Source organism: Hemitrygon akajei, chromosome 27, assembly GCF_048418815.1.
Source record: "Hemitrygon akajei chromosome 27, sHemAka1.3, whole genome shotgun sequence".
NCBI classification, from domain to species: domain Eukaryota; kingdom Metazoa; phylum Chordata; class Chondrichthyes; order Myliobatiformes; family Dasyatidae; genus Hemitrygon; species Hemitrygon akajei.
Window position 1 is genome coordinate 5,591,822 of NC_133150.1, and position 12,109 is coordinate 5,603,930.

The window sequence follows — 12,109 nt, forward strand, 5'->3', positions numbered from 1 at the left end:
GGCCTTGAGGCCGCATACCTACAGGAACACCCTGGGAGACAGCCAAATACCAGATCGCTCAATCGGCCCGAAAACACACCACCAAAATGTAAATTACAGGCCCCAACAGTGGCAACACTATCTTGACAGAAAAAGAAGATGTAAAAGAAGTGAAAGAAGTAATTTTGTGAACTGTTTGGAGCATGTTCCCTTGGCTGCATTGTTTGCTGGCACTACTGTCTTCTGGCTTCAAGCAGGCTTCTGTTATACTGGTACCTAAGAAGAACGTGGTAACCTGCCTCAATGACTATGGTCCAGTCACACTTACGTCCACGGTGCTGAAGTGTTTTGAGAGGTTGGTGATGAAAGTTATTAACAGACCACAGGGAGTTAGGAAGGAAGTTGAGAAGCAGGACCTCAAAGGTAGTAATCTCGGGATTATTGCCTGTGCCATGTGACAGTGAGTATAGGAATAGAATGAGGTAGAGGATAAATGCGTGGCTGAGGGATTGGAGCAGGGGCAGGGATTCAGATTTCTGGATCATTGGGACCTCTTTTGGGGCAGGTGTGACCTGTACAAAAAGGATGGGTTCCACTTGAATCCCAGGGGGACCAATTTCCTGGCAGGGTGGTTTGCTAAGACAGTTGGGGAGAGTTTAAACTAGAATTACTGGGGGGGTGGGAACCAAACTGAAGTGACAGAGGAAAGGGAGGTTGGCTCACAAATACAGAAAGCTTGGAGACAGTGTGAGAGGGAGGATAGGCAGGTAATGGAGAAGGGGCACACTCAGACCGATGGTTTGAGATGTGTCTATTTTAATGCGAGGGGTATTATGACCAAAGCGGATGAGCTTAGAGTGTGAATCAACACTTGGAGTTGTGGCCATTACAGAGACTTGGATGGTGCAGGGGCAGGAATGGCTACTTCAAGTGCCAGGCTTTAGATGTTTCAGAAAGGACAGGGAGGGAAGCAAAAGAGGTGGGGGTGTGGCACTATTGATCAGGGATAGTGTCACCGTTGCAGAAAAGGAGGAAGTCATGGAGGGGTTGTCTATGGAGTCTCTGTGGAGCAGATAGGGAGATAGATTCTGGAAAGGTGTAATAATAACAGGGTTGTTGTGGTGAGAGATTTTAATTTCCCAGATATTGAATAGTATCTCTCTAGAGTGAGGGGTTTAGATAGGGTGGGGTGTGTTAGATGTGTTCAGGAAGGTTTCTTGACTCAGTATGTAGATAAGCCTACAAGAGGAGAGGCTGTACTTGATCTGGTATTCGGAAATAAACCTGATCAGGTGTCAGATCTCTCAGTGGGAGAGCATTTTGGAGGTAGTGATCACAATTCTATCTCCTTTACCATAGCATTGGAGAGGGATAGGAACAGACAAGTTAGGGAAACAATTAACTGGAGTAAGGGGAAATATGAGGCTATCAGGCAGGAACTTGGAAGCATAAATTGGAAACAGATGTTCTCAGGGAAATGTACGGAAGAAATATGGCAAATGTTCAGGGGATATTTGCGTGTTCCAATGAGACAGGGAAAGGATGGTAGGGAACAGGAACCATGATGTACAAAGGCTGTTGTAAGTCTAGTCAAGGAGAAAAGAAGAGCTTATGAAAGGTTCAAAAACTAGGTAATGATAAAGATCTAGAAGATTATAAGGTCAGCAGGAAGGAGCTTAAGAATGAAATTAGAAGAGCCAGAAGGGGCCATGAGAAGACTTTGGTGAGCAGGATTAAGGAAAACCCCAAGGCATTCTACAGGTATGTGAAGAACAAGAGGCTAAGACATGAGAGAATAGGACTAATCAAGTGTGACAGTGGAAAAGTGTGTATGGAACTGGATGAGATAGCAGAGGTACTGAATGAATACTTTGCTTCAGTATTCACCATGGAAAAGGATTTTGGCAATTGTAGGGATGACTTGTAGAATTGTAGGGTGGACTGAAAAGCTTGAGCATGTAGATATTAAGGAAGAGGATCTGCTGGAACTTTTGGAAAGCATCAAGTTGGATAAGTCATCGGGACCGGACAGGATGTACCCCAGGCTACTGTGGGAAGCGAGGAAGGAGATTGCTGAGCCTCTGGCGATGATCTTTGCATCATCTATGAGGACAGGAGAGGTTCCAGAGGATTGGAGGGTTGTGGTTATTGTTGCCTTATTCAAGAAAGGGAATAGATATTAATGGGGCAAGTACTATCCTTAGCTTTCAAGAACTGGTATCTTGATATAATATTGATAAACACTCTCTTTTCTTCTACTTTAGAGTAAGATCAGCTTGTAAAGCCTTGGGGTTCCCTGGGGGTCAGATTTAAAGGACCAACCCATTTTAAGATGGATACAGAGTGCTCCAAGACAGACAGTGTCATATATCTATGATAAATTAAACTCCCAGAAATAAATGCCCACATCAGGAATGAAAGCCTGGGATAGGGACATATTTGAATTGGGACAAGACTTAGACTGGGATGTGATTTGGGATAATGCTGCCGGTGCTTCGAAAAACCTAAATCATCGGTATATACACTTGAAATTTTGTCATAGAGCATATCTAACACCGAGAATTAGACATCAAATGGGACTTGTTCCTGACCCATATTGCTCACTTTGCCCCCACAGAACCGTTGGCTCTTTTATACATGTTGTATGGGAATGTCCAGGGGTTTTTGGTTTGTGTGGTAAGGTTATCAGTACTCTTACAGAATTAACGGGGGTACAATTACCAATGGACTCCGCTGTACATCTTCTAAATGATGACTCCCTCCTTTCCCTTACGGAAAGTACACGCAAAATCTGGCTGGCAGGCCTGACTGCAGCTAAGAAGATTGTAGTTACGCGTTGGAAACCTACCCATGATATTTCAAGTACTCACTGGCTTTGGAGCTTTTTGGACATTTCTTACCTGGAATTATCATCAGCAAGAATAAATGATGCACGACCAAACACAATCTTAATGTGGACAAATTTGATATCTAACTTAAAAGATCTTCTGTTAAAATAGGAATGCTCTGTCTGTGTATGCACTGTTGGTTGGTGGAGGGGAGAAGGGTGGGGGAGGAGAGAGAGAGGGGGATGGTGATGAAGGCTGGGGGGTGGCTGGGTTAAACAGTCAAAATGTAATTGGCAACTGGTTGTATTGAATGTAATTTGTTGGTGTTGCAATAAAAATTAGTGATAAAAAAAGAAAGGGAATAGAGATAGCCCAGGAAATTATAGACTAGGGAATCTTACTTCAGTGGTTGCTAAGTTGATGGAGAAGATCCTGAGAGGCAGGATTTGTGAACATTTGCAGTGGCATAATATGATTAGGAATAGTCAGTGTGGTTCTGTCAAAGGCAGGTCGTGCCTTACGAGCCTGATTGAATTTTTTGAGGATGTGACTAAACACATTGATGAAGGTAGAGCAGTAGACGTAGTGTATATGGATTTCAGCAAGGCATTTGACAAGGTACCCCATGCAATGAGAAAGTAAGGAGGCATGAGATCCAAGGGGACATTGCTTTGTGGATGCAGAACTGGCTTGCCTGCAGAAGGCAAAGAGTGGTTGTAGACGGGTCATATTCTGCATGGAGGCCAGTGACCAGTGGTGTGCCTCAGGGATCTGTTCAGGGACCCCTACTCTCCATGATTTTTATAAATGACCTGGATGAGGAAGTGGAGGAATGGGTTAGTAAATATGCTGATGACACAAAGGTTGGGGTGTTGTGGATAGTGTGGAGGGCTGTCAGAGGTTACAGCGGGACATTGATAGGATGCAAAACTAGGGTGAGAAGTGGCAGATGGAGTTCAACCTAGATAAGTGTGAGGTGGTTCATTTGGTAGGTCAAATATGATGGCAGAATATAGCATTAATAGTAAGACTTTTGGCAGTGTGGAGGATCAGAGGGATCTTGGGGTCCAAGTCCATAGGACGCTCAAAGCTGCTACGCAGGTTGACTTTGTGGTTAAGAAGGCATACGGTGCATTGTGGGATTGAGTTTAGGAGAGGTAATGTTGCAGCTATATAGGACCCTGGTCAGACCCCACTTGGAGTACTGTGCTCATTTCTGGTCACCTCACTACAGGAAGGACATGGAAACCATAGAAAGGGTGCAGAGGAGATTTACAAGGATTGGGGAGCATGCCTTACAAGAATAGGTTGAGTGAACTGGGCCTTTTCTCCTTGGAGTGACGGAGGATGAGAGGTGATCTGATAGAGGTATATAAGTTGATGAGAGGCATTGATCGTGTGGATAGTCAGAGGCTTTTTCTCAGGGCTGAAACGGCTAGCACGAGAGGGCACAGTTTTAAGGTGCTTGGAAGAAGGTACAGAGGAGTTATCAGAGATAAGTGTTTTACTCAGAGAATGGTGAGTGCATGGAATGGGCTGCCTGAGGTGGTGGTGGAGGCGGAAATGATAGGGTCTTTGAAGAGACTCCTGGATAGGTACATGGAGCTTAGTAAAATAGAGGGCTATGGGTAAGCCTAAGAACGAGGGGTGATTGATAAGTTCATGGCCTAAGGTAGACGGCGTCAATCTTAGAAAACCTAGCACATTTATTTTTCAGCATAGTCCCCTCCAACATTTACACATTTAGTCCAATGGTCCTGGAGCATACGGATCTTGGACCTCCAGAACGTTGTCCACAGCATGGGTGATTGATGAGTTTGTAGCCTAAGGTAGAAGAAAGTGAGTTATACAGCTCTCGTTACATGCACATGCAGTCCAACTCTTTGAATGATTATGCAGAAAGTTTGAAGTTAATAACTCATCTCCTTCTATCTTAGACCATGAACCTATCAATCACCCCAATGAGTTATTAACTTCAAACTTTCTGCATAGTTTTAAGGTGTTTGGAAATACAAGGGGGATGTCAGAGGTAAGTTTTTTTACACAGATAGTGGCAACGACAGTGGTAGGGGTGGATACAAATAGGGTCTTTTAAGAGACTCTTAGATAGGTACATCAGCACCGGACTCTGGAGCGAAGGTTCCCGAGTTCAAATCCAGTTGGGCCGCTCCTGGACACGCTTTTCATCCATGCTGGGTTGAGTATCGAGCTCGCAGCTCGGCCTCGTAAAAAATAAAACACTGCACTGTGAGAAGGACATGGGGGACCACTCACAGAATCTTCCGTCCAAGACAACCACTTGAAAAAATAAATGGTCGCTGAGGCTCTGGCAGAGTATGGCACACAAAAAAAAACAGGTACACAGAGCTGAGAGAAATAGAGGGGTATGCAGTAGGGAAATTCTATGCCATTTCTAGAGTATGCTACATGGTTGGCACAACATTGTGGGCCGAAGGGCCTGTAATGTGCTGTAGGTTTCTATGTTCTATGATTCTCTGCACAGACTCCAGCTTGGATGCCATGCCACACCACCCCCAGCACTCCAGTGGCGTGTACCAACTCTAATGCCTTCTGCTGGGCGGCTCTGAACAGGCAACACTGCGACTTGAGACCTTCACTATGACTGAAGCCATGCAGCTCCCCCACCATCATAAATAATCACAGTATCTTAAATTGTGTAATTAATAAATTATGGTTTGAGTATTATTAATATTGTACCTGGTTTTGTTGAGTAGCAGACATTGCATATTTCTCTTGGGTGACAATAGGCGAGTTCCTTAAATATTATTTTGCTCCTTACTGTTTCATAACCATTGGTTCTTTGCATAAAAATTGAGAGACAATGTTTATCACAAATGAAGTAGAAAACTCCAAAATGAAGAAGAGGAGATTGCATCTACTTTTCCTTCTGGCCACGTGGGCGCTCAGAACATTTGGTTATATTCAGGCCTCCAGAAACTACACTTGTCCTTGCAGAGATTTCCCTAGCAATTTCTCTGCCAGCACTGTGTAATCATCTACCTGCTGAACAGAGCCTACTCCCATTTGGATAAGCAGGACAGCTCTGTCAGGATCATGTTTTTTGATTTCTCAAGTGCCTTCAATACCATACAGCCCTCATTTCAGGGGGAGAAGCTCCATGGCACTTCCATTGTATCCTGGATAATGGACTACCTGTCTAGCAGACCACTGTCGTGCAGCTTCAGAGCTGTGTGTCAGACATGACTATAAGCAGCACTGGGACTCCATAGGGGACGGGATTGTCTCCCTTCCTGTTTACCCTGTATACCTCAGACTTCAGGTACAACACTGAGTCATGTCATCTGCAGGAATTCCCTGATGCTTCAGCAATAGTTGGTGTATAAATGGACGATGTATACAGGGCCCTGGTGGAGGACTTTGTCAATTGGTGCAAGATGAATCATCTGCAGCTCAGCATCAGAAAGACAAAGGAGATGGTGATGGACTTTAGGAAGACTAAGCCTGCACTGCTCCCTGTTACTATTGATGGTGAGAACATTGATATGGTGAGGATATGATGAGGGTGAACCTGGGTGACCGACTTGAGGGGAGCACCAACACAGAGGCTGTGTACAAGAAGGGCCAGAGTCATCTCTACTTTCTGAGAAGACGGAGGTCCTTTGGAGTATACAGGCCTCTCCTTCTCATGTTCTACCAGTCTGTTGTTGCCAGTACAATCTTCTATGCAGTGGTGTAATGCCAACAGGCTCAACAAACTGATTAGAAAGGCTGGCCCTGTAATAGGAGTCAAACTGGGCACACTGGAGGCTGTGCTAGAACAAAGGACCTTACAAAAAATCTTGGCAATTCTGGACAATGTTTCTCACCTTCTGCATGCCACCTTGGCTGAACAGAGGAGCACATCTCATAATAGACTAAGACAACTGTGCTGCTCCAAAGAGCGGTATATGAGGTCATTAGGCTCTATAATGAGTCAACCTATAGTGGGCGAAGTGATGATCCCTTCCTGTTAGATTGCCTGGGGTAACTTATTTTTTATTTTTTTTCCTTCTCTTTTAATACTTATATCTGTGGACTCGTAATGCTACTTTGACACTGTAATCTCCTTTGGGATCAATAAAGTATTTATCTATTTATCATGATCATGGAGTTTCTCTGTGGCTCCCTTCCATGAAATACGGTGGTGTGGCTTGCTTGGTACCTCTGATCCCTACGAGCACTCTACACTGCCACCCATCATTGCAGCATTCATTTATTTGGTGTCAATACTCCCTTGGAGTTAGAACAATGTGCCTCATATGTCCCTTTATCAACTGCCTGGCATGTTCCATAAGATAAATCAGGTTGAAACCAGCAATAATAGTTTCAGTCCATAACTACACAAGGAAACTACCCTCTGAATCTTTAAACTGAAGTTCTTGTTCTTTATGTGACTTTCACTACCTATCTTGGGTGACCCACTATTAACAGCAGAAGAAAGATGAACCAATTTCTAAGCTATTGTTTTTTTTAAAATTTAGATTGCAAGCTAATTGTATAATGCAGACAATGGTAATATAAAATTAATTTATAAAGTAACACATTGGAAGAATATGCATAAACTTTCCATTTTCTTTAAAACTGATTGGAGCTTCTGTGATTGGAATTTGTAGCATAGTTATAACACTTGACATATTTGAAGATTTCATTAGAGAGATTACATTTAAAATAAAGTGTTTTCCAGATTTATATTGGTGTATTAGCTTTTAGTTTCTCAATTTCCTCCCCCCTTCTTGAAGACTGATTTTATGCTAAATTTGAATTTTGAAGGCCAATGTAGGTGCTGTTCATAGTTTAGCCACCAGGGAGCATATATGAGTAGCATGTTGACCACGGGTTGATATTGTGTGATTTGTAATCTTGCTTTTTTAGGACAGACTGGCTACAAAATGTGAACTGGATTATTTTAAAATATAAGAAAAACTGTTAGAAAAGTATCCAAAAATCAAGACTGTAATTTGACGGCTTAAATTGTTGAAAGATATTGTGTGATATATATGCATGGAGTCAAAAGAGATTACATTATTTGTGAGTGAATTATTGGAAGGTATTCTAAGAGGCGAGACGTGTAAGTATCAGGATAGACAGGGTCTGAGTAGGGAGAGTCAACATGGCTTTGTGTGTAGTGTGTTGTGTCTAACATAGTTTTTTGAGGAGGTTACCAGGAAAGGCAATGGGCATTGTCTACATGGAATTTATTTAACCAGGCCTTTGACAAGACCCCACATGCAAGGCTGGTTCAGACATTTGCCATTCAGGATTGACATAGCAGGAGAAGCCAATGTAGTACTCTATGACTGTATATTGTGCTGTAAACAACTTCAGAATTAGTTTTTAAAGAAAGAAAATTACCAACATTTTCTTGTTAATTGTAGTGGGTTTACCACTTAGTCAAGTCCAACCAGACAAATGGGATGAATCTCTCTTTAATAAAAACAAAACTACTGAAAAAAATGACAGATCAAGCTGATGAGAAAGCAAGAGTTAATGTCTTTTCTTTAAACATTAACGGACATGCCTCAGAACTGAAGTAAGTCAGCAGGCCCTATAGGTTAGAGTATCAAATGAAAGGAAGAGGATGAGAGGGATGACAGTCAGAAAAGTCCAGTCCTGATTCCTTTTGTTAGGGAAAGAAATCACATTCCTGTTTGGCCTAAGTATAATTAATAATTTTGCTCACCAGAGAAATATTCTCTATACCTACTCTAATAAATGCCTTTAGAAGGTTTTTTCTCTCCCCAAATGTCCACATACAAGAATATTACTCTAACACCCATGGTGGTGCTAAACCACATTCTTCCATCACTCCAGGTTTGCAGAATTATCAGGTGATCATTTATGTTTTAAACCAGTATCCTGTCTGTGATACTGTTAAGTGAAAATAAGCCTTTTCTTTCCATTGTTACACAAGTAGATATTGACTTTACGTGAAGCAAAATAAAATATTTAGTGATTCTGTGACACCCCATAATTTTATTTTCTTGGTATGAGTTGAGTTGGGTTGGATGTTCCTGATAATGGATGCACCCTGAATAATATTAGTCTTTGTGCTAAGCCTGGTGAAATTTAGTCACTTTGTAGGTTTCTGCAAATAAAACCAAGTGAGACATTTTACGTTTAACAAAACCCGTAATACATTTTATTGAAGTTCAAAACCTGCACAACAAAAGCACACTAAAAACCTTTTATGTGTAACTTCATCACTTCTGACCAGCCTCTTAAAGCGAAACTCCAACTGGTGGTGGTTGTGATTATGTACCTTTCTCCCAATTACATTACCCTACACAGGACCACCCCCGCCCCCCAACCCAGAATTCACTAAAACCGGCATTGTGAGCTTTTCTGGAGTTAGGTCAAGCTGCTCGGCTTGGGTCCAGTGTTTCATAGGTGAAGGAACTGCAGGTGCCACTGGCTCGTCCAAAGGTGTGTTGACACACTCATGGTCAGGTTGTAATGCCAGGGGCACGGCAGCATAACATTCCAAACATTGGTGGACTGGTTTAAGGTGATCTACCGAAATATGTTCAGGTTTACATCTATTATCTATGATAAAAGACCTTTCTCCCCATTCTGAAATACGGAACGGGCCATTCCATATGGTGTGTGTCATGGTGGATGAAAAAAAATGAGGCAGAATGTAGATCAACAGGAACTCAAGAGTTCTGTACGCCATGATGGGAGATAGGAATAGGTGAAAAGGAATTGAATTTACTGAGGAGGGTGGAACACTGTTGAGAGGCCGAACTGGTGGTTGTGGCATCAGGAATGAAATCACCTGGCACTCATAATGGCCGCCCGTACACCAACTCAACCACAGGGGATGGCAGGTCCTCCTTTGGAGCAGTTCTGAGCCCCAGCAGGACCCACGGGAGCCAACACTCATTGGCCGGGGAAGTGGTCAGATCAGCCTTTAAGGAGGGGTGAAACTGTTCACATAGACCATTGCACTGCTGGTCAGACATTGTGCTCTGAGGTACTGGCCCATCGCAGCCCAGAGGTCTGAAATGAATTGGTGACTGTAGTCAGAGGAAATATCATATGTATTGGCTTGAGTTCTAGAATAGTGTGTGGAGATGAGATATGTTTCGGATTTGGACGCACTGTCAACAAGTATGTCATCCATGTAAACAAAAAGAAAATCTAAGTCTTTTTATACTGTGTTCATCAGTCATTGGAAAGTCTGTGCTGCATTTTTCTGCCCATATGACATGTGCAGAAACTCTAAGAGGCTAAACGTGGTTCTCACAGCTGTTTTGGGAATGTCCTCCTGATGGTTGTCCCTTACTAGACTGACTTTGGAAAAGATTAACTTTCTAGCTGAATGTGCCATAAAGTCTTGAATGGGACCTTGTAATGATTGGGATTGGTGGCCTTGTTAAGGCATCAGTAATCACCACATATGGAGGTGTGAAACCTAGAGGCTATTTCACCGGCATACAATACTAAGTCTTTCCATGTTGGCAAACTCAGATTTTGCAGTTGCCAGCTCTTCTGGGCCCAGTCTATCCACACGAGCATGTCAGTTGTGGAAATGTGGTGCTTGACCCCATGTTTTGTGACTGTAGTGGAGAATGTGGGCTTGGTGAGGTTTGGAAATTCACCCAGCAGTCGAGTAAACTCACATGTGGTGGTGCATGCGCTTGACAGCATTGTTGTGGGGAACTTGTGGAGGAGCAGGGTAACTATTCAAAGGCCTTGACATCCACAAGCCAGCAGTTCTTAAGCAGTCCTTGGGCACACAAGAAACCTGCGCCATGCAGAGCTCCAGCCACTTTAGCCAGAACCAAGTGCCATGTGAACCTCGCCCACTGAAGCAGGGCGTTACCCATAGTGCCCCATAAGTCTGGATCGTGCTGCCATTAGCCGTCTCCGGTGACGTTTGCTATTGGCCTTCTCATCAATAGGCAATGATGGCAGCACACTCACTTCAGCACCCGTGTCACACAGGAAGCACTACCCTGAAATGGTGTTCATAATCCACGGTCAACAACCCTAGCATCTGAAACTCACGGTGTTCACAGGCCTCAGCTGTCCCAATGCACTGGCACTGTCAAAGCTGCAAGGTGGTCGACACTTCCTCGTATTCCTACTGAAGCGAGCGTGGTAAAAGCACAGGCACAGTGTTGACTGTTTTGTAGCCGTGGGCGTCCTTATGTTGGGGGCCTTGCTGATCGGGCTTATTGAGATAGAGAAAGAGGAAGGGATGATGCACGCTACCTCGCTGAGCGTAGACGATCAGCCATTTTGGCAAGCTCCCTATAGTCCATCATGGATGCATTAGTAAGGGCTATGCAAACTGGATTAGGCATTTGCTGCATGAAGAGTTCTTTAAAAATAAAACAAGATGGTGATTTCCCAGGAGAGACAGCATGTGGTCCATTAGGCTGACATTGGGTAAGGAGAGCAACTGTTTGGTGTGCTCAGTCTCCCAAAGTCCAAAAGTCTGTAATAGGTGAGTTTTCAGCGATCGGTAATTATTGTGTTCAGGCAGACTCACCACTCTCACAGCCACGTAGTAGAACTTGGTGTCATCAGCAGAGATTTCTCACAGTGTGAACTGAGCTTCAGCTTATACAAACCAAGTGCGGCATTTTGCTCCCAAACCTCTGGCAGTTTCAAAGTGACTGCATTGGCCAACATGTTCGATAACTCTAGAATCATCTTAGAGTATCGGGATCACCAACATAGGTTTCCACAAATAAAATGAAGTGAGGCATTTTATGTTTAACAAAACCCATAACACATTTCATTGAATTCCGAAACCTACACAACAAAAGTGCACTAAAAAATCTTTTATGTACAGTATAACGTCATTACGTCTGACTAGCCTCTTAAAGTGAAACTCCAACTCAATATCGTTGGTTGTGAATTATGTACCTGTCCCCCAGTTACATTACCCTACAACTCTATCTGACTTTGGTCACCCACTAAGCAACCAGGGTTCAATAATGCTGTTTGTAAACTCTCACTTGGAAATTTTGGCATGATGCTGCAGAACATTGTGGAACGGTAGTTCCCAGGGGTGGTGGGAGTTTTTAAGGGGACGGCGCTCAGTAGCAAGGGAGGAGCTGAGGGGTTGCAGGCTTCATTTAAGAAAATAATTGCTTATTCTAAGCATTTTGTTCTCAGTGTCTCATAATTGATTACAATGATCACATAATCACCTCATCTCTTGCTAACCTACCACTCTCTTAGAATTTGCTAGAAACTGTTGAAAAGCAACGTGGTACTTCTGTATTTGGTATATCACAAGAAATTTGGACTGAAAAAATTATGTTTTT